Raw genomic sequence first — 20,521 nt, 5'->3', positions numbered from 1 at the left:
TATTATTATTATTATTATTATTATTATTATTATTATTAATAATATATAAATATATATATATATATATATATATATATATAACCAACTTTGCTCATTAAAAATATAATGACGGAATGAAGGTTTGGGGGATAACGCCGAGATATTTAACATCCCAAAGTGTAAGTGTTTGCAGCATAATAATAATAATAATAATAATAATAATAATAATAATAATAATAATAATAATAATAATAATAGATGAAGCTAATATAGCTTTTATTGGACAATTTGAGAGAGAGAGAGAGAGAGAGAGAGAGAGAGAGAGAGAGAGAGAGAATTATATTCCATTGTTCTCTGCAATGATAACATGTAGATTTTATTAGCCTAAATTGTGCCAAATGTAAATTTCAAATCTAGTATCAATATTAGTAAGGGAAATGATGGTGTCAGGAGGAAATTTGGCAACGCTGCTCATCTGTCACTCGAATTATTCGTTGTCTGAGGAATAAGCATTTTCAATTTGCTCATAATGTGTCATTTATTAATAATTTTCATAATATTATCGATAACATTTTCACATCTATTATAAAATGCCCATTTTCAAATAGTTTATAAAAAAAATAGACCTATTGACATGCAGTAAATCGAAACTACTTATGAGTTGTCATCGACCTTAAAGACAAGGGAATAGAGAAGGAAATCCTTCAACTGTCACATACGCCCTTCTGGCATTGAAGGAAATGCACACTTCGTATAAGAGAAAGGCTCTCTCTCTCTCTCTCTCTCTCTCTCTCTCTCTCTCTCTCTCCGTCCTCAAAGAGAACTAGAACTGATTTAGTTTTGTTGTTAATTGAGAGAGAGAGAGAGAGAGAGAGAGAGAGAGAGAGAGAGAGCGTAGTCTATAAGTAGTTGGTTGTCACAACGCACAATATTAGCAGCTCTTTTAGGAGAAGGACACTCCAAAATCAAACCATTGTTCTCTAGTCTTGGTGGTGCCATAGCCTCCCCACCATGGTCTTCCACTGTCTTGGGTTAGAGTTCTCTTGCTTGAGGGTATACTCGGGCACACTATTCTATCTAATTTCTCTTCTTCTTGTTTTGTTGAAGTTTTTTGTATTTTTATAGGGATTTATTTATTGTAATGTTGTTACTCTCTTAAAATATTTAATTTTTCTTTCTTTTCCTTTCCTCAATAAGCAATTTTCCCTGTTGGAGCCCCTGGGCTTATAGTATCCTGCTTTTCCAAATAGGGTTGTAGCTTAGCAAGTAATAATAATAATAATAATAATAATAATAATAATAATAATAATAATAATAATAATAATATGTGTAACCGGACAAGACGGTGGGAGAGAGAGTCAAATTCTATACGGAAATTCTTCTATCAACAGGAACTAATAATTATCGCTTTCCAATTCATCCTATTCTGGCAACGGAAACCGCAATATCTCTGAGACTTTATTACGTAAAATCTCTCTCTCTCTCTCTCTCCTCTCCTCTCTCTCTCTCTCTCTCTCTCTTTCCATGTATTGTGTATAGACTCATTTATCTTTTGAATATCACCATATTTGTAATAATGTTACTATATATAACCATTATTTTTTATTTACTAATAAATATGAACATATTAGGACAAAAATATCGACATGAAGTAAGAATCCAAGAGGTTGAACAGCATAGATGTAAGAGAGAGAGAGAGAGAGAGAGAGAGAGAGAGAGAGAGAGAGAGTTGAAGAATAGGCGTTGGAGGAAGACTGTGTTAGATCTAGTTTGAAATTGTGATGTAAATTATGTGAGCGTTGGGTGACTGGGCGAGACTGGAGAAAGATGGTTGGAGATTGACTGTTGGAGATAGATTGTATAAGAGAACTGATTGAATGTTGGAGAAATTTGCTGGAGGAATAAATAATATTAGGCCAAAGTATGTTGAAGATTGTTGGAGAAAGTTTGATATAGGCCTAATAAAACTGAGTTCAGTAGAATTACTGATAAAATATGGCTGTTTCCCTTTTTATTCTATTTTGTAGATTAATCTTATTCCATTATTAATACTTTCGATTTTAGAACAGAGGCCGATGGGGAAAGCTACCTTACGTCATAATGAAGATAAGATAGCTACTGTAATGAGATGGGCTATTGCGCAGGATTAACTCGAACTGTTATTCTCTCTCTCTCTCTCTCTCTCTCTCTCTCTCTCTCTCTCTCTCTCTCTCTCTCTCTCTCTCTCTCTCTCTCTCTCTCGTTGCAAAGGCTACGATGCCTTACCCTAGAACCTGAAGTGTTGTTGTTTTGGTGTTTGTTATTCACCATGTTCATAGTACTGTTGTTGTTCTGTGTTGTTGTTCTTGATGTATTTGCTGATTGTTGTTTAAGATGTTGTTGCTACTGTTGTTGTTCTTGATGTTGTTGCTACAATTGTTATGTGTTGTAGTTCTTTATGTTGTTGCTACTGTTGTTGTTCTGTGGTGTTGTTATTTATGTTGTTGCTACTGTTGTTGTTCTGTATTGTTGTTATTTATGTTGTTGCTACTGTTGCTGTTCTGTGGTGTTGTTCTTTATGTTGCTGCTACTGCTGTTGTTCTGTGTTGTTGTTCTTTATGTTGTTGCTACTGTTGTTGTTCTGTGTTGTTGTTTATGTTGCTGCTACTGTTGTTGTTCTGTGTTGTTCTTTATGTTGTTGTTACTGTTGTTGTTCTTGATGTTGTTGCTACAATTGTTATGTGTTGTAGTTCTTTATGTTGTTGCTACTGTTGTTGTTCTGTGTTGTTGTTCTTTATGTTGTTGCTACTGTTGTTGTTTTTGATGTTGTTGCTACAATTGTTATGTGTTGTAGTTCTTTATGTTGTTGCTACTGTTGTTGTTCTGTGGTGTTGTTATTTATGTTGTTGCTACTGTTGCTGTTCTGTGTTGTTGTTCTTTATATTGCTGCTACTGCTGTTGTTCTGTGTTGTTGTTCTTTATGTTGTTGCTACTGTTGTTGTTCTGTGGTGTTGTTCTTTATGTTGCTGCTACTGTTGTTGTTCTGTGGTGTTGTTCTTTATGTTGCTGCTACTGTTGTTGTTCTGTGGTGTTCTTTATGTTGTTGCTACTGTTGCTGTTCTGTGTTGTTGTTCTTTATATTGCTGCTACTGCTGTTGTTCTGTGTTGTTGTTCTTTATGTTGCTGCTACTGTTGTTGTTCTGTGGTGTTGTTCTTTATGTTGTTGCTACTGTTGTTGTTCTGTGTTGTTCTTTATGTTGTTGTTACTGTTGTTGTTCTTTATGTTGCTGCTACTGTTGATGTTCTGTTTTGTTGTTCTCTATCTTGTTGCTACTGTTGTTGTTCTGTGTTGTTGTTCTTGATGTATTTGCTGACTGTTGTTTAAGATGTTGTTGCTACTGTTGTTGTCCTTGGTGTTGATGCCGTGTTGTTTTTATTGTGTTTGTTGTTCATGGTGTTGTTTTTGGTATTTGTTTTATTGATGTTACTACTGTTGTGTTGTTGTTCTTTATGTTGTTGCTACTGTTGGTTTACCTGCTGACACATCAGCAGCCATTGCCTGGTCTTCCCTGTGCCATTGATCATATCCCTAACCTCAGAGCCCCATCACATACCCACCCTGCCCATAACCACACACTACCCAATTGTACATTAGCCCCACCTACTTTAACCCTACCCAATCATAGCCCCAAACCCTCATCCCTCCCACAGCTCAACCCATTCCCACCCTAGCCTAACCCCAACCCATTCCCCTGGCCTAACCCCAACCCTCCCCCAGTCCCACCCTAGCCTGACCCCAACCCATTCCCACCCTCCCCCAGCCCAACCCATTCCCACCCTACCCTACCCCCCCCACCAACCCATTCCCACCCTACCCCCCAGTCCATCCCATTCCCAACCCTCCCCCAGCCCAACCCATTCCCACCCTACCTAACCCCCCAACCCATTCCCACCCTACCTAACCCCCCAACCCATTCCCACCCTACCCTAACCCCCCCAACCCATTCCCACCCTACCCTAACCCCCCAACCCATTCCCACCCTACCCTAACCCCCCCCCCAACCCATTCCCACCCTACCCCAGCCCAACCCATTCCCACCCTCCCCCAGCCCAACCCATTCCCACCCTAGCCCCACCCCCAACCCTCCCACCCTGTCCCATCCCTCCCCCAGCCCCCCAAGCCCCTATCCCTTCCTCCCCTTTCCCTTCCCCTTGTTACCCCACCCTCCCCTCCCCCTCTACTGAGTGCCAACTGCTTGGCTCCTCCTATTTATACCTTCCACCCATTTCGAATCAACCAATCACAGACCTCCATTTCAATTCAGCCAATCACAGCTCGTCCTCATCGAAACTTATTGCCAAATGTATAATAATCTTAGACACAGAACGAGGGATGAGGTTGCTACACCTACATGTCTCATCTGGCCTTGACTGCGACCAACTACAGTTTACTAACTGCCAGATACATAAATATTTTCTCAGGTCAAGAGGAATCTTACAAATTTATGTAAATTTTGTTCAAATATTAGAGAAAATTTACATAAAAACAATGGCGTAGGTCTAGTTTTACGAATGAAATTCTTAATTTACAATATTCGCTAAATAAATCTTTTTCGTGTTCGAATGTCTTATTATATGACTTCGACTTCTCATAATTAGTTATCAAATTGAACTTTTTAGGCTTATTATAAGCACTTATAGGCCTACACTAAAAGCCTAAATTCCTTATTTAAAGTTAGGATTTATAACATTTTATAGTATTTTACTTATTATAACAACCATTAGATTTATTACAAACGAAGTCGCCGACATCAAGACAACTCGAACATTTCATAAACGAGAACTCTTGTGACAGTTGTTCGTATGTGCTTCTTTGGTGTTCATCTCTCTCTCTCTCTTTCTCTCTCTCTCTCTCTCTCTCCTCTCTCTCTCTCTCTCTCTCTCTCTCTCTCTCTCTCTCTCTCTCTCTCTCTCTCTCTAAACTTTTGGAAGAGGAAGTTGAAGTAACTATTTATTATTAATAATTTTTGTTAAGAGGAATGATTTCAGGTAAACTTTTGAAATAAGAAAAGTGAAGAATTTAGAGAGAGAGAGAGAGAGAGAGAGAGAGAGAGAGAGAGAGAGAGAGAGAGAGAGAGAGAGAGAGAGAGAGTTTATTAAAGACGATCTTAAGATAAAGACAAAAGAAACTAAAAGAAAGATAAAGACTTAAATCTCTTTTGATTATCAGAGGAGCCGTTGCATCGAACCTGGAATGCACAAGAAATACGTCGCACAAGGGACCCCTACTTTTAAGGAAATTGTCCCAAAATAAGGAATTTCTAGTGAATCTTGGGAAAAATCTTGTAGTTCAGATTGTTCTAATTATCTGTTGTAATCTAAATTCTAACGTTTTTGGTTGAAAAGAATACTATCTATGAAAGAAAATACAAAATATAGTATATTATAGGAAGATGCCGATGTATATGTAGCGCTTATTTTAATTCGTATTGACGAATAAAATGGGGAAATTTGCTCAGATTTGGGGAAAATTTTGAGTCTAGGGATTTTCGTTGAGCAAGCTGCTTTGGCCAGCTAAGCCAAGGCCAGTGTTGCCAGATATGGAGATTTAGCCCTAGATGAGTAAACCTTTAGCCTATATATGTTGTAATTAGTTTGCTTGCACTCATATGAAGTGAGTAATTTATATAATAGTATAAGGTTACAGGATCAGAAAATAATATATATATATGTGGAAATGGAATTTTTGGGTTGTTTTGGGGATTTTTCATCATGAGTTTGGGGATTTTTAGACTAACTCATCTGGCACCACTGTGCCAATGTAAACAAACAGTCATGCCGGACTACTCGAATCTCCCCCAAGTTAATTCTTCGATTTTCGTCAATTCTTCGTCAATTCCTCCTTTATTATGTACCAAAGTAAGTTTGTATTACAAATTAATCTTATAATTGTTGTTTTTGTTATTACGTAATTATGTTTTCTAATGTACGAGTTCAATTTATGACAGGACCACCTGAATCCCATACGGTGACCCTATGCAAGTTTTGTTGTATGGCGTCCATTGGTCCACAACAGCACCTGTGCTTAGTTATTAATATTGCTTGGTCATTTCATGCAATGTATAGGAGTGACTAACCGAATGGAGGTTGCTAATTCACAAAATTGTACAAAATTCAATTTTCACTTTAACCCTGCGTATTTTGTTCCCTATTGGGTTTTTTATATTGTAGTTTAGTACAATATTAATTAGGACATTGGGACTTACATAATCTATTAGATCTCGGTAAATGTCTAGGAGAAGGCCGCACCCGTTTTTCAAGTATTAACGACGAAAAACGGCAAAAAACAACCAGATTATTGTTGCACAGTGCATCGAAACATGAGGAAATGAATAAAAAAGAAACTAAGACTTAACTCTTACACACAAAATGTAAGCATAAACCTACTACTACAATTATGGGGGACCCCAGTGGGAAGCGGGGTTTTTGGGTGGGGGGAGGAGGAGAAAAGTGATTTTTTGGGGCACTACCGAACCTAATACAACCAACTAACCTACCCTGGGGGGCCTGTACCCCTACCTAGGCCTACCGGGGGGTGATTTGCCCCCCCTGCGACCCCCCCTTAAGGCCACAGTGATTTTCAGGGCACCACCGAACCTAATACACCCACCTAACCTAGCCTAATAGCCCTGTATCCCCCCCTTAAGGACACTACCTAACACATCCATCAAACCAAATCCAAAGTGATAGTACTGCCGTATACATCGTTATACTATTACCATTATAATATACTCCATAAATTAATGAAGCTTACCTTAACCTGTTGGTTGATAAAGATGTGCTGCTGCTTTGAGGAAAACGTGAAGCCGTTGCGAAGGTTCCTTGACATGCAGGACAATTTTTATTTTGTAAAATGAAATTGTGTCTCTGGCACAAATCCACTAGTTTTTCAATATAACCCTGAATAAGTAAGAACAATTTCATTGTAACTTAGGAAACAGTCAGGACAAGAAGATGGAATTTCAACTTCTTGTGCAATATCAGATGACGTGCTTGCTACGGCCTCGATGTCTAGGAACGAAATAAAATGGCTGGGTAAGATAATGTATTGTCGCACTGTGATGGGTAAGAAAATGTATTGTCGCACTGTGATTGGCCAAACGTGAAGACGTCATTGGGAAAGAAAATGTATTGTCGCACTGTGATTGGCCAAACGTGAAGACGTCATTGGGAAAGAAAATGTATTGTCGCACTGTGATTGGCCAAACGTGAAGACGTCATTGGGAAAGAAAATGTATTGTCGCACTGTGATTGGCCAAACGTGAAGACGTCATTGGGAAAGAAAATGTATTGTCGCACTGTGATTGGCTAAACGTGAAGACGTCATAGTGGACTAGTTTGTCTGCGGATTATAGTGGTTACAGGGCTCATTTGAGCAAAAATAAGACACAGTCAACAATAACAACAGACTTAGAAAAATCTGAGAGGAGGACAAGAGTAGCGTGAGTTTGATCGTCGATATTTCGACTATTAATGATTTTCACTAAATTATCTCACTAGTATACCATTATATACATACATTCATTCCTACATATTCTAGTAAAAATAAATTGAATATCAGTGATATCTTCATGCGGCCCTCTCCTAGACATTAACCAATGGGACAATTCAAAAGGTAGGTAAACAAGTGAATAAAGAAAACGGTAATTTTGTATTGTATTACAGGGTGAGATTTCGAACAGAAAATATGTTTTCCTATAGTAAATAACGTGATTTAACTGAATTTGATGTTCATTTCAATCGGAAACAAACAGATCAACCAATTCGGCTAACTTTAAGTTGCCGAATAGGTTGCTGTTATTACGGATGAAATGAAGGTGAAAACAGGTTAGATCATGTTATTTCCTACAGGAAAACATATATTTTCTGTTAAAAGGGTTAAATATAATCACTAATGTCATATATGTTGTGTTAAAATATTTAAATATAAGCATTTCTTCAACGGTGTCTCTCCTCTTAAACGAATGTACTGCGAACGATAACATTAGCAACGTTACCAATAATACACAGTGTTACCAACGTTGACGTATGGTACACAGAGTTACCAACGGCACGATGACATTACTAACGATAGCAATGAATAATTTCTCCATATAAGTTTTACTCAATATATAAAAAGTACAAAAAGGGCACAGAACCTAACAAACCCACCTAACCTATCCTAGTTGTATGACAGGTCACAAACCTCAGGTATTTACTGAAAACGGTAAAATTCTCCTTACCTTTACGAAGAAGACGACGAAACTTGCGGGTCACGGGAGTCTTCCATGGGGGTAGACGACTTTTTCCCAAAAATGTACCTTTATAGGAAGTAACGGTATAACCACAACGACGTTTCTTTTTGGTTTTAGGTATGGCGGATTTGGTATTGCAATAAAACACGTGAATATCTTTCCTGTAAGATAGGGGGGAACGACACTTTGGGCACTGCAAGCGTTGAGGAATTACATTGTGTTTTCAGGAAAATATCAACATTGGCAGAAGAATCACAAAAATCACCATGAAATTTAGCAAATGCTTTTAGCTACGGAATACTGCAGCCGTTACAAGTATCTATAATTTCCTCCATCGTAAAATACGAAAAAATAAATCTCACTCGAAATGTCGGACACCTGACTACTGTAGTTCAAAGGTTACAAAGGAAAAGGGCTTCGTGGAAGAGGAATAAACAGTCCACTTAAAGAGACAAAGGAAGTGGGTAGGGAAATATCAGTTGTCAATCCCCTTGTGTAAACTTTGAATACGAATCGGTTCCTGATTGGTTAACAGAAAAATTAGGGAGTCTAGTGGGTAAACATAAATGAACTGGGTAGGGAAACTAGTCCAGGGAAAGTATTTATGTGAAACTGGGGAGTGAAAAGGAAATAAAAACAATATAGGAAAGTAAAATGGAATGAATGATAAATAATGTTGAAAGGAAATATAAAATGAGATGGTTTTACCATGAATGAACTGGATAGGGAAACTAGTCCAGAGGAAGAATTTATGGGAAACCGGGCAGTGAAAAGGAAATAACAAAACAAAATAAACCCAATTTAGGAATATAAAATAGAATGAATGATAAATAATATTGAATGGGAATATAAAATGAGATGATTTTAAAAGGAATAGGATGGTAAAATGGGAAAAAGCTTCTGCGCAGGGGGGAGGGGTTTCTGCGCAGGGCGAAACTGGTATGCACGAACGAACGAACGTACTGGTGCTAATGTTAGCATGGAATGTTAACATTTGATCTACATCAGACATTGGCAGCACTGGTTACTGTATTTTTTCATGACACAATCTTTGCAACGGCACCTCCAAAGTTTATCCAGATATACTGTTTTGTATTTTCCTCCGATTATTATAATTTCAAGAAGGTAATGTATAGAGAAGAAAAGGTTTGTTTTACGTTTATATATCGATTCCCCAGTATGTTTTCCCCACCCTAAACCCCGAGTTCCCACTGGGGTCCCCCATTATCGGAGGATATAGATGTATATATATTTCTGAAACTATTCATTTGCGACGGGAATAAGTGTCATTTTCGAAGAGAGCGTAATTTTTTCTATAAGAAAAATTAGTTGCTTTCCTAGATTACATTGCCCTGTAATACACTATAATGAAACCGGTTTTATTTTCCATTAACAAAATTTTCCCAAAACTATTTCAGTAATTTCAAGCAAATTTTAATAGATAATTATTACGTTCATTTAAACCGATAACCATGAATCGCTGGGTTATGATTATCGAGGGAATCAAATCTAACTTATATAATTGATAACCCCGAAATACTAGCCCATGGGCTGATGCCAATAGCAATACGTTCCGCCTGCCAGAACATTTGAGCAATGAGATCGTGTTTAATCACTAGCGAAGCGAGCTTGGATCAGAGAAAAAGCGGTAAAATTGGAGTTACGGACGTGACAACATTTTGATCATATAGTTCTTCCTGTAGTAAATAGTGTAATGTGCTTTCACTGAAATTGATCTTAATTTCAACAGCAAATAAACTGAAAACCCATTAGACTGTCTTAGATCGCGGCTATTTTATAGATGATATTGATTAAAAATTTTACTCTGAAGATAGATATACATTATGCATATACATAGATCTGGTATGTGTTTAGATGCATTACTATATTTTATACATTGTATGTTATTGATAACTGTACTGTATTATTACGCACTAATATTCCATTTGACAATTTCAGGACCTTTTGCCATGACATCGGAGATGTACGACGCCATATGCAAAGCTCTAGGCACGTCACGTTTTGTCGCCTCAGGTCAGATGGGAGGCGGATGCATCAATGAGGGGACGTCTATGAGGTGGAGGACAGAAAGGTCTGTGTGAAGAGAAGCTTCAAGGAAAAGGTACCTTCAGCCCTTCACATAAATCTAATAGTTCATGGAAAAGGTATTTCAACCTTATCACAGTTTTATCGAAAGTCAGTTGTTCTGTCACTGAATACAAACCCTCCGCTATTTATAGGGGAATTCGCCGAAAGACGAGCTATGATAACTTTAGCCAGGGAAAACCACCCCAACCACTAGTTAGTGGTAGGGGTAGCTGGCTAACATGCTCACTCACACACCTTTGCTGAGCAACCATTTTGCTTTCTGGCTCGGTAGCAGATGGACGTTGCCCCGCTCTCTCCCGCCAAGACTAGCCATTTGAATAATACTTTGTTCCGTAACCGAAATACAAACCACGCTATTTACATTGGGTTTACCTTTTAGCGTAGCTGAAATGGCGAGCCATTAGAATTTAACAAGGGAGTATTACCCCCGCACTAGGTAGCAGGGGGTTAGGGGAGTGGTAGCTAGCTACCCCTCCCCCCCTCACACACCGGTGAACTGCTTCACTTCACTTTTGGCTCGGACATGGACAGACGTCTCTGTCTTTGTCCTCGCTTGGCAGCCATTGTTTGTTTTGTCTTTTCTTAATCACTTACTTTTCTTTTACTCAATATATATGTAAACATTTTCTCATGTTTATGTATATATTTGAGTATAGAAATCAGTAAGGTTCCTTTTCAGAGTTTGTGCTTGTGTGTGTAGAGTACGATATCTCCGTGGAGCCCTCGGCAGTTAGGCCACCATGGTGTAATTTCATGGGTCGCGATCGAGTTTGACTTCGGTCTTTCTCTCTCTCTCTCTTTGAGGTCGTTCACCCTTTTACTACATTACTTTTACTACGTCTGAGTAGCTTCCTTCCCGTGTGGGTGGGGTTGCTACGCCGTACGTTTTGTTTCAATTAGTTTATGAATCTAATTGTATTTGTTGATTTTTCAGCTTTGTAGAACGATTCCTTTCGGGGTTTTCGTTCTTTCTTTAGTGTTCATTCATTTTTAAATTACATAATTACATAGTTACATAATTATAATTGTTATAATTCTGTGTTGGTTACAGCTCTCCTTCCGTGAGTGTAAGTGGTTGTGAGGGCACGTGCCTGTTGTGTAATTCTTGTTCCTTTCCCTCGGGATTCCTCTTCGGAGCCTTCCCGGGGGAATGAATGTTAACTAATGATTTTTGTTTTTATTTTTCACAGTTACCGATCTAGTTCGTTTCTGTAATCGGAGTGAGCTGTCTTGTTGAGGCCTGGGGATTCGGCTGTTGCTGCCTCCCCTATAGATCTTCGTCAGGATGTCTCCTTCTCCTGGAAGTACTCCTGTGACGATTGACAGCTCTCCAGTTCATTTTAGAACACTCAGGAGGCTCGCCTCCTTGGGTGGGTAACTTTCCTTCCGAGGGAAGTTTTCCTGTCCAGGCTTGAGTTTTTCCCCTTTGGGGGGTTCTTCTCTTGTCTTTTTTTCATGCGACTATGCTCTTGGTGCTGAGTGGTCGCACCTGCAGTTACGCTCAGGAGCCTGGGCAACTGCAGGAGCCCTTCTTTGGATGATTGCTCTTTTTAGGTCACTGGCTGACCCGTCTCTTCTACGAAGTGTTTCTCTTTCGTTCGCGAGAGAGTACACTCATAGAGCCTCCTCTTCGGAGGACTCTTCTGCTGTTGTTGCTGTTGGCCGCCTTCGCCGTAAGGCTCTCCGTCCGCTACGTCGTAAGGGCCTCCCATCTCCCTATAAGGGTGCTAAGAGGCGCCTTTTTGAATCTCCGTATGCAGCCTACAACTCCTTCTTCTTGATCTTCTGCCCCTGGTGCAGATGGACAGCAGTCTGACCTCGTCTTCCGACGGGCAACGGTCTTGCGACGGACATCAGTCTCCCGACGGACAACGATCCCTTCGGGGCAAAGGGTTGCCTCCCACGGGGGTGCTTCCCTTGCGTGTCAGGGTTCCCCTGCGTGCCCTTCTGCAGTGTTCTCTCCTGCTCAGTGTTAGCGCACAGGCACTCTCCTGCTCATCAGCGTTTTCCTGATCGCTAGCGCTCTTCTGTTCGCCAGCGCTCTCCTGTTCGTCAGCGCTCTCCTGATGATCGTCTCTGCTGTTCCTGTTGGTTCCTGTTACGCGCCCTGTGCGCCCACGTTCGCCCTCGCGATCTAAAACCTCGGTTCAGGTCTTGGACAAGGACTCTTCTTCTACGCACAGGATTCCACGCGTTGCCTTCTGCTCGCCAGCGACCACAGACGCGTCAACGTTCGCCTGCTCGTCAGCGATCTCCTACGCGTCAACGATCGCCATCGATCTGCCACGCGTGTCAGTACCCCTGGACACCATCAGTAGTGATCAAGCGCTCGCCTGCTGTGGACCACGATCTCCGGTAGCTGAGTCTTGCCGTAGATCTTCCTCCTGCTCGCCAGCGCTCACCTTTACTTCTGTCCTTCTGTGCGCCAGCTTTCTTCAATCGCCAGCGCACATCTGGGCGCCCTTTTCTGCCACGCACCAATGGGCGCCAACGGTTATTTCTGACCGTCCAGGATCGCCTGATTAACAGCTTGCTTCAGCGCTCACCTTCCTGATGCACCTGCGCGCCTTCTGTTAGCGCGATGCGCGCTAACCATCCCTAGTCTCTTACGCGTTAGCGATCGCCTACGCGCCCGCGCGATTCTTTGCCTGCGCGCTAGCGTTTTGTTAACGCACCACCGCTCGCCAACGCGCCGCCGCTTGCTGACGCGCCTTCACTCGCCAAAACGCGCCATCGCTCGTCAACGCGCCATCGGTCTCCCGACCGCCTGCGCTAACCCGCACGCCCACGTGCCCGCGAGACCGCGAGACCGCACGCCCACGTGCCCACGAGACCGCGAGACCGCACGCCCACGTGCCCGCGCGGCTACGCTCATGCGCGCTCGCGCACATGCGCTTCAATGTTCGCCTGCGTGCGAACCAACGGTATTCCATCGCGCGGACCGACGGTGTTCCGTCGCGCGGACCGACGGTGTTCCATCGTGCGAACGTCGGCTTGTTTCCTGCAGTTTCCATTGCTCGCCTACGGGTCATCGCTCGCCGACCACCAGCTCTCGCCCTTCCTACCACGCTCGCCCTCCTTCTGCGCTCCTTCGCGCACTTTCGTTTTGCGCTCCTGCGTGCCCGCACATGGGCGCTTCCACGTTCGGCCACGCGCAAACCATTGATTTACCATCGCGCGAGCGCCAGGGTGATTGCGACCGCGATTCCCGTCGGGGTTTCGCAACATGGCCAGCCTGGCGAGTCTTCTGGAGCGTATTTCCAGAACACGGTCCTCACCCCGTAAACGCAGAGCATGGCACATGCAGGAGCAGGAAGAATCTTCAGGGAGGTCTGAGCAACATTCTTCTTTCCAGAACCTGGGTTAGCCCTTCCTCGTCATTCCCTGGAAGGGTTTTGCCAGGGAGCTTTCCGTTCGAGATTTCTCCGTCGGCCAAGGGGTTACTGGTTTACCCCTTCGTCTTCTCCGTATCGTGAAAGGGGCTTACCAGGTCCTTTCCCTCCTCGGTGGCGACCCGAGGTTTTGTACAAGGAAGCTCCAGGAAGATCATGGGTACTTTCCTCCTCTCGGGCTCAAGCACCTTGGCGTTTCGTCGCCAAGTTTAGAACTTGCGGGCAAGCTCGATGTTGGACCATCTAGACGCAATGACCGAGGGCTTCCTCTCGGGTGTCTCATCCGTGGATGTCGACAAGCTCAGACACTTCCATCCTTGGGAAGAGCTTGTTTGTGCCCAAGGACAGAGACATGGACAGGGGTTGTGCGGAGGAAGTCGACTTCCGTTTTCTCTCCTCCAAGGCGCTTTCTTCCAGACCCTATAGGCCTCCAGCGCCTCTTTCTTTCAGCCTCGTCGGCCTAAGTTATCGGACCGGCTATGGCAGCTAAGACGAGGTGTCCAATAGCAGTCCCCTCCTGTCAGGAACAGGTAGCACGGGAGGCTCTCCCGGGGGGGCATAATCCTAGAGGGAGCGGCAGAGTTCACGAACTCTAGGATTGGCAACCCCCCCTTGCAGGTCTCACGCTGGGAGGATGCCTAGGGTTACTCATCCGGATAACAGCTTCCCGATGCCGATTCCTGCACGATCTCCGTGATCAGCCAAGGATATCGCGCCTCGCTCTTACCATCTCTCCGTCTCTGTCAGCGAATTCAGTGTCACTGAACCTCTATGCCATGGGGTCGGCAAGAGTTTTGCCCGTTTGGGTAGAATGATCCATGCCTTAGGAGTAGGTCCTCCATAGGGTCGTCGACGGCTTCACCCCCCGGCTTCTTCAGTCAATCCTTTCTCGTAGGAAAGCATCTGAGACGGGAATTCCGTAGTCGACCTCTCAGCTCTGATCAAGTTTGTCGAACAAACTTCGTCCAGCGTGGAACAGCAGCATCGATCAGACTGGTAACGAGGCGGCAGGACTCCTTAGGCCCTGGATCGGAAGGACGGGTACTTTCAGTTTCCATTCCATCCATCTTCCAGGAAGCTCGTGGAATTCAGCCTAGACTGCAGGTATTCCTGCTTAAGATGCAGTGTGGCGATCCCGCCGTGGCATAGCAGTTTTTTCCCCAGAGAACTCTCCCTGCTTTCCTCATGGCCGCTCAAGAGCAGGCTTCCGCCTCCTTCGCCTTTTGGAGGTCTGGTCAACTCCGGTAGGCTCGGGTTCGACCTTCTTCAGCGCCGGGACAAGCTTCCGGATGCTTACCATGAGTGGGGGTTCATGGTATTTTGCTAGGAGCCTTCTCTTCTTCTGCCTCAACATCTGGAGTACCTAGCCATGATATTGAGTTAACGGCCTTACCACGTTGGAAACACCGCTTCTCGTCCGTCCAGCAAGGTTAAGCAACGTCGGGTCTGGTTGGTACTTGGATGGGTGACCGCCTGGGGACGCCAGATGCTGTTGCCTCCTCCTCCGAGCCTTCCCTTCAGTTGACTGTGGCAAGGCTGAGGAGAGTCGCAGTACCTGTTCTCAGTCAAGCAGAGCTTTCAGCCCTACCTTGGAACGTTTCCTAGGTCTCTTTTCCTCATTGACCCGGCTAAAGTCCCGAACGGTCGCCTCAGGATAAGTTCCCTGTGGGGCGGCCCAAGTTCCGGTGGTTTCAAAGCAACGATTAACCGGACCTTCTGGCCCCTATGGGACCAGCGGAACGTTTAGACCTGCAATGGGTGTTGAACTATGGAACCTCTTGATGGGAGTGGATATTCTCGTCCTTTCCCCACATTTTTGATGCTGTTCCCGGACTCGTCAAAGAAAAGGGGGGGGGGGGGGGCTTGTTCCGGTTCAGGCTTATGGTGAGGACCTGAAGGATACCTCTCCATCATTCAGGCAGGCTTAGGGGCCGTAGTCTGGCCCCTCTACAGATCCTTCAGCTCCTGCCGAGTCGCTCCGTGCGCGACGACTTAATGGTACTGGCGTATTCCAACCAGCAAGGGACGCATTTTCATACCTTCGCATCTTGCAGTAGAGATACTGAGATGATTTGAGATCCTCTCAATACCACTATCGGCTCGCTCATTCCGGGCAGAGGAATGTTCTCTCCGACTATCTGAGCAAAGCCTCGCAGATAGAGTCTACCTGGGGGTCTTTGGCCTTTAGTAACCAGCAAGTCCTGGCCCGGGGGACCTGATCGCGACAGCTTGGAACTTCAAGCTTCCGCTGTTCTTCCATCCAGTCTCAGACCCAAGACTCTTTAGCAAGATGCATTCCGGTGATGGTGGGACAACATCGACGCCTGCGTTTTCCCTCCTTTGTTGTCTGTTGAGAATGGGTCTCAACAAGACCAGGTTGTCTGTCAACCTTTCGATGGCCCTGAGAGCTCCACTGGGACTATACGCGGAACGGTTTCCGGACCCTCTGCTCCCCCTGACGGAACTCCCGGGAGAGCTTCTCCCACGGCACAGGCTACTCAAACAACCATACTGCAACATCTTTCACAAGCCGGGGCATCGCTTCGGCTTCACGCCTGGAGACACTACGCCTCCTCCTCAAGAAGAGACAACCCGCTACAGTCGCGGGGTGGAGGTCGCGTCATCTGCGATAGTCATCCGCAGGGGTCTACCAGGCGAAGTGGAGAGTCTTCTGTGGTTGGTGTCATGGGAGAGATACCTCTTCCCTTGAGGCCTCTTCTCCAGCAATAACGAACTTATTGCTTTTCGGCGGGAGGAAACTCCTTTCTGCTCTCGGCAGTGAAGCCTGTCGCTCAGCCTTTCCCTGGCCTTCAGGCTGAAAGGAATAAACTTTTTCCTTCCCGCTGGACCTTTACTCGCTCATGTGAAGCTGCGAATGTCCCTGCCCCCAGTCGGAGTGAGACCTCCAACATGGAGCATGGTTCGGACTTTTTAGTCCGTTAAGAGATCTTCTCAAGACCCGTTACGTCAGGCCTCTGATCGTATTCCGTCTTGGGGCTCCTGCTCACTCTGGCCTCAGCCAGTGTGTAAGCTAGACTCAGAATCTTGGGGTCCCGGCCCTTCGGTCCAATTCCTTCAAGATTCCGAGTCACCATTCTGTATCAGATGACCCAAACCTTCTCCTTCTTGCCAGTAAAGGAATCGAGGGGTTATCTTTGGGAACAGCTGCAGTTTGTCCTCACGTGCAGCTGGGTTGGGAGCACAAGAAGGACACAGGGGAGAGTCACCAGCTCGGACTCAAGGACATTCATCTCGACCTGAATCCAGACCCTCCCCCGTCACGTCGCCCTACAGTACGATGTCGGATACATCGCAACGTCCCTCGCCTTCGAGTAATACTACTCTGTGACGCAGGTGCTACAAGCTGGAGTCTGGAAGCGTCTAATGACCTTCGCAGCCTGCTTCCTGCAGGACGTGACCCACAGGAGTATCGATATGTTTCTATCGCTCTGTGGTGGCTACACAACAGCTGGTCTAACCTCAGGCTCCTTTTTGGACAGGTAGCAGAAGGTTAAGGGCATTGTTATCAGGTTTTAGTCTGCATGAACGAAATAAGTATGTCTGGCCCTTACTTCTTTCTTCATCATCCCCTCTACTGGGAAGCAGCATCCTGGTCTCTGCATAGCTGACCTCAAACCTCTGCAGGTAAACCATGCTTCCTTGTATTCCGAGTATTGAGTCAATACTGTCGCGTCCCCCATACCCTGACGAGGTGGTATTGGGAACGTCCTAACCCAGAGTTCCTTCTGGAACTCCAGGTCAACTGCTTAGGACGGGTCACACTTCTTCCTTCACACACAAGCTTATGTAGGCCACACGTTTCCTTGCGGAGCAAGGAACTTGTGAGGTGCAGGGACTCCTTTTCTCGAGTGCGACTAACTCGGATTTTGAGTCCCCGGGTAAAGCCAAAGCCAGTAAGGCTGGGGACTTTCCACCCTTCCTAAGGGTAAGTCACCCTATGTAAATAGCGTGGTTTGTATTTCGGTTACGGAATAAATGACAAATTCGGAGATAATTTGTATTTTTCCTAACCATACAAACCTTAGCTATTTACACATATTTGCCTGCCAGCCCTGTCCCCCAAAGCAAGTCCTACCTCTAAGTGAAGTGAAGAAGTTCACCGGTGTGTGAGGGGAGGAGGGGTAGCTAGCTACCACTCCCCTACCCACTTGCTAACTAGCGCGGGGGTAATACACCCTCGTTAAATTCTAATGGCTCGTCATTTCAGCTAGGCAGAAAGTAAACCCTATGTAAATAGCTAAGGTTTGTATGGTTAGGAAAAATACAAATTATCTCCGAATTTGTCATATTACTTTGGAAGATTGTCATTTTTATATTATTAATCCCACAAAGCTTTAATTACAGTAATTTCAACTTCAGATCTATAAAATATATTTGTTCTCACTCGAATATAAGCCTATGTCCTTTGATGAAAGTATGCTTTAAGCAAAGCTGGACAAGTGTACTAGAACTTAACGAGGTGGCAGTAGTTAGCTGGAGGATGGTGGGCGAGCCCCTTTCACCCAACAAGCCACTTTGGTCCCACTTTGTTTACAACTAGTATGGATTGTTGAGATTAAACTTCTAATACTAGCAGTATTAGGATGTAAGCAGAATTTTGTCACTACCACAGCGACTGCTCTCCATGCCTAACGGTTCCACGCACGAAAGTATTCCGCACACAAGGATTCCATGTGCATTTTCTCCGTGTTCCCAGTGTCCATGCACGCACACACAGGCTCTACTCGTATGCAGGGCTCCACCTATACATGCTCTTAATTTACTGCCGTTCACACACACGTGTGCTCCACTTGCTCTTGTGATACACACATACACCATGATCCACATGCATCTATAATTCATGCGGTCAGTGTCTACAATCGACAAACATGAGCATGATGATGTTGACAAGGAACATGATGACGTTGACAGAATGTCATCGTTGACCTTTTCCTCACTGGTCACCTGCTGACCGAACCTCCTGGCACCTGGGTCCCATGCACACCAAGGATACATGTCCTCGATGGTCTACATATGTTTGGTCTCCACTCGATAGGACATCATGCATTAAAACACCACATGCTTGAACTCCTTGAGCATATGTTTCAGTGGTCGTAATGTTCGAGACACAAGGCACCTTTCTCGGGCTTCTCATCGTAGAGATGATGTATCAAGATCTTCTTATGTACCAAGTCCAATTAAATCACAAGTTTCACCCCACCCCAGCATCAAGACTGAGCAATGAAATTGGACCTCCCTACTTTTCCTTGTGCTTAATTAGAAACAGGTGACTTCACATACCACTCGCAGAGCCCTTACGATCATCGAGATTCCACATTGTACGCATGTTACCATCCCCTACAGGAAGAGGTTTTGGCTCTTCCTTCTCCTTCTGGTACAGAGCAGGATCTCAGGTGGTGGGGACAAAGAGTGAAAGCCTTTTCCACTATCCAACGTGTATTCGCTCAACTTCCCCTATCACCTCATCCTTTCCGATATCATCTACCAGTATTCTACTTTGCCTTTTGCTGAGTCATTGGATGGGATGCAAGCTACCCCGAAGAGAAGAAAGACGTAGTCACCATAGCACAAGAAGTCCAATCGAACCGAGTTTCATGAAACCTCTCTAAAACGTTTTATATGGGAGGAGCATTGTTATACCAAAACCCCAACATCCCTAGGAGGGGGTTTTGGTATGAAGTGGAGAGCTAATAGTGTTAGGTCCTATACAAGATTAACCACAAGAACTGCTTGCATCAGGACTGTTCTCTATCTTCCTTCACAAGTGAAGCTCCTCAATCTTCACTGTGAAGGATACAGCTCAGCCCACCCTCCTTGGTTCAGAAATTTGTGATCTGGACCTAGAATCCTGCTGCTCATGACTTCAATTCCTCTTGCATCTCTTCCTTACAAGAAGTGACTGGTGGGGACAGGGATAACTTGTCTTCTTATCCTAGGTGAACACCGCAACTCTCCCTACAGCAACCGAAGGTATAAGAAAATGATCCTAAAACTTGGTGGGACATTCAGGTTTGCTTGTCTTGAAGGCGAGGAGATGAAAGGATCCCCCTCCACTCGAGCGCAGGAGGTCAACCATGTAGGATCTCTGCCAGCTCTCAGGAAGAACCTGTCAGGGGCACAATTCTTATACACGAGAATTGGGTAACAATAAACTTGAGCCTCCTCTCCCAATACCTTTGTTTTGGACACTATATGAGGTAAGCGACATGCTCGAGTAACTTTTCTTATGTTACAAACAAGTTTCGATTATTATTATCTGCCCCATCTTCCTAGACGAAGGGAGAGGGGATTTCTTTGGCCAAGTGTAAACAAACCCATTTCTCATAAATGAAAAGACATTTAGACAACATATTCTCAAAACAGATTTAGGTTCTTCCTTGACTGTCTACTAAGTCCTTGGTCATTCTAACACCTACCTCCTCTTCATGTCTATGTCATTAGGAGCTTAACAGGAGTCATAATTTCCCCTACTGTAGAGGATTGAAGTCCTTTGATATTTCCCCAGAAGATAACCCAACCTGTTTAGTTATAGGGACTGCTTCCCCGCTAAGGATGAATCTCCTGTTAAAGGACAAAAGGTTTATTAAATTCCTGTAAGAATAAATCAAAAATTTTTAAAGTAATTTTTATTTTTCCTAACTTTACAAATCTTGAGGCCTATAAGTTGCACTTTCTACATCAACAACCCTGTATGTCTTAGGTTTAAGGTAAAAATGGAACGTCTGTGTCTTGTCATGTGGGCAGGGC

General features: G+C 44.1%; 1 long non-coding RNA gene and 1 pseudogene across 1 annotated transcript in view; both read left to right on the top strand.

Annotated features, from left to right (window-relative positions):
• Positions 1–5,779: 5,779 nt before the first annotated feature.
• Positions 5,780–20,521, top strand: part of LOC137633640 (uncharacterized) — a 100,929-nt gene continuing 86,187 nt past the window's right edge. The window contains exons 1-2 of the long non-coding RNA XR_011042327.1: positions 5,780–5,877; positions 10,212–10,374. This is a non-coding gene — a long non-coding RNA (uncharacterized lncRNA). The remainder of the gene's footprint in view (positions 5,878–10,211; positions 10,375–20,521) is intronic.
• Positions 15,133–15,251, top strand: LOC137634039 (5S ribosomal RNA; annotated as a pseudogene).

This window comes from Palaemon carinicauda, chromosome 43 (genome assembly GCF_036898095.1).
Source record: "Palaemon carinicauda isolate YSFRI2023 chromosome 43, ASM3689809v2, whole genome shotgun sequence".
Taxonomy (NCBI): Eukaryota; Metazoa; Arthropoda; class Malacostraca; order Decapoda; family Palaemonidae; genus Palaemon; species Palaemon carinicauda.
The sequence above is the reverse complement of the archived record's forward strand: the minus strand, read 5'-3'. Positions and strand labels throughout refer to the sequence as shown.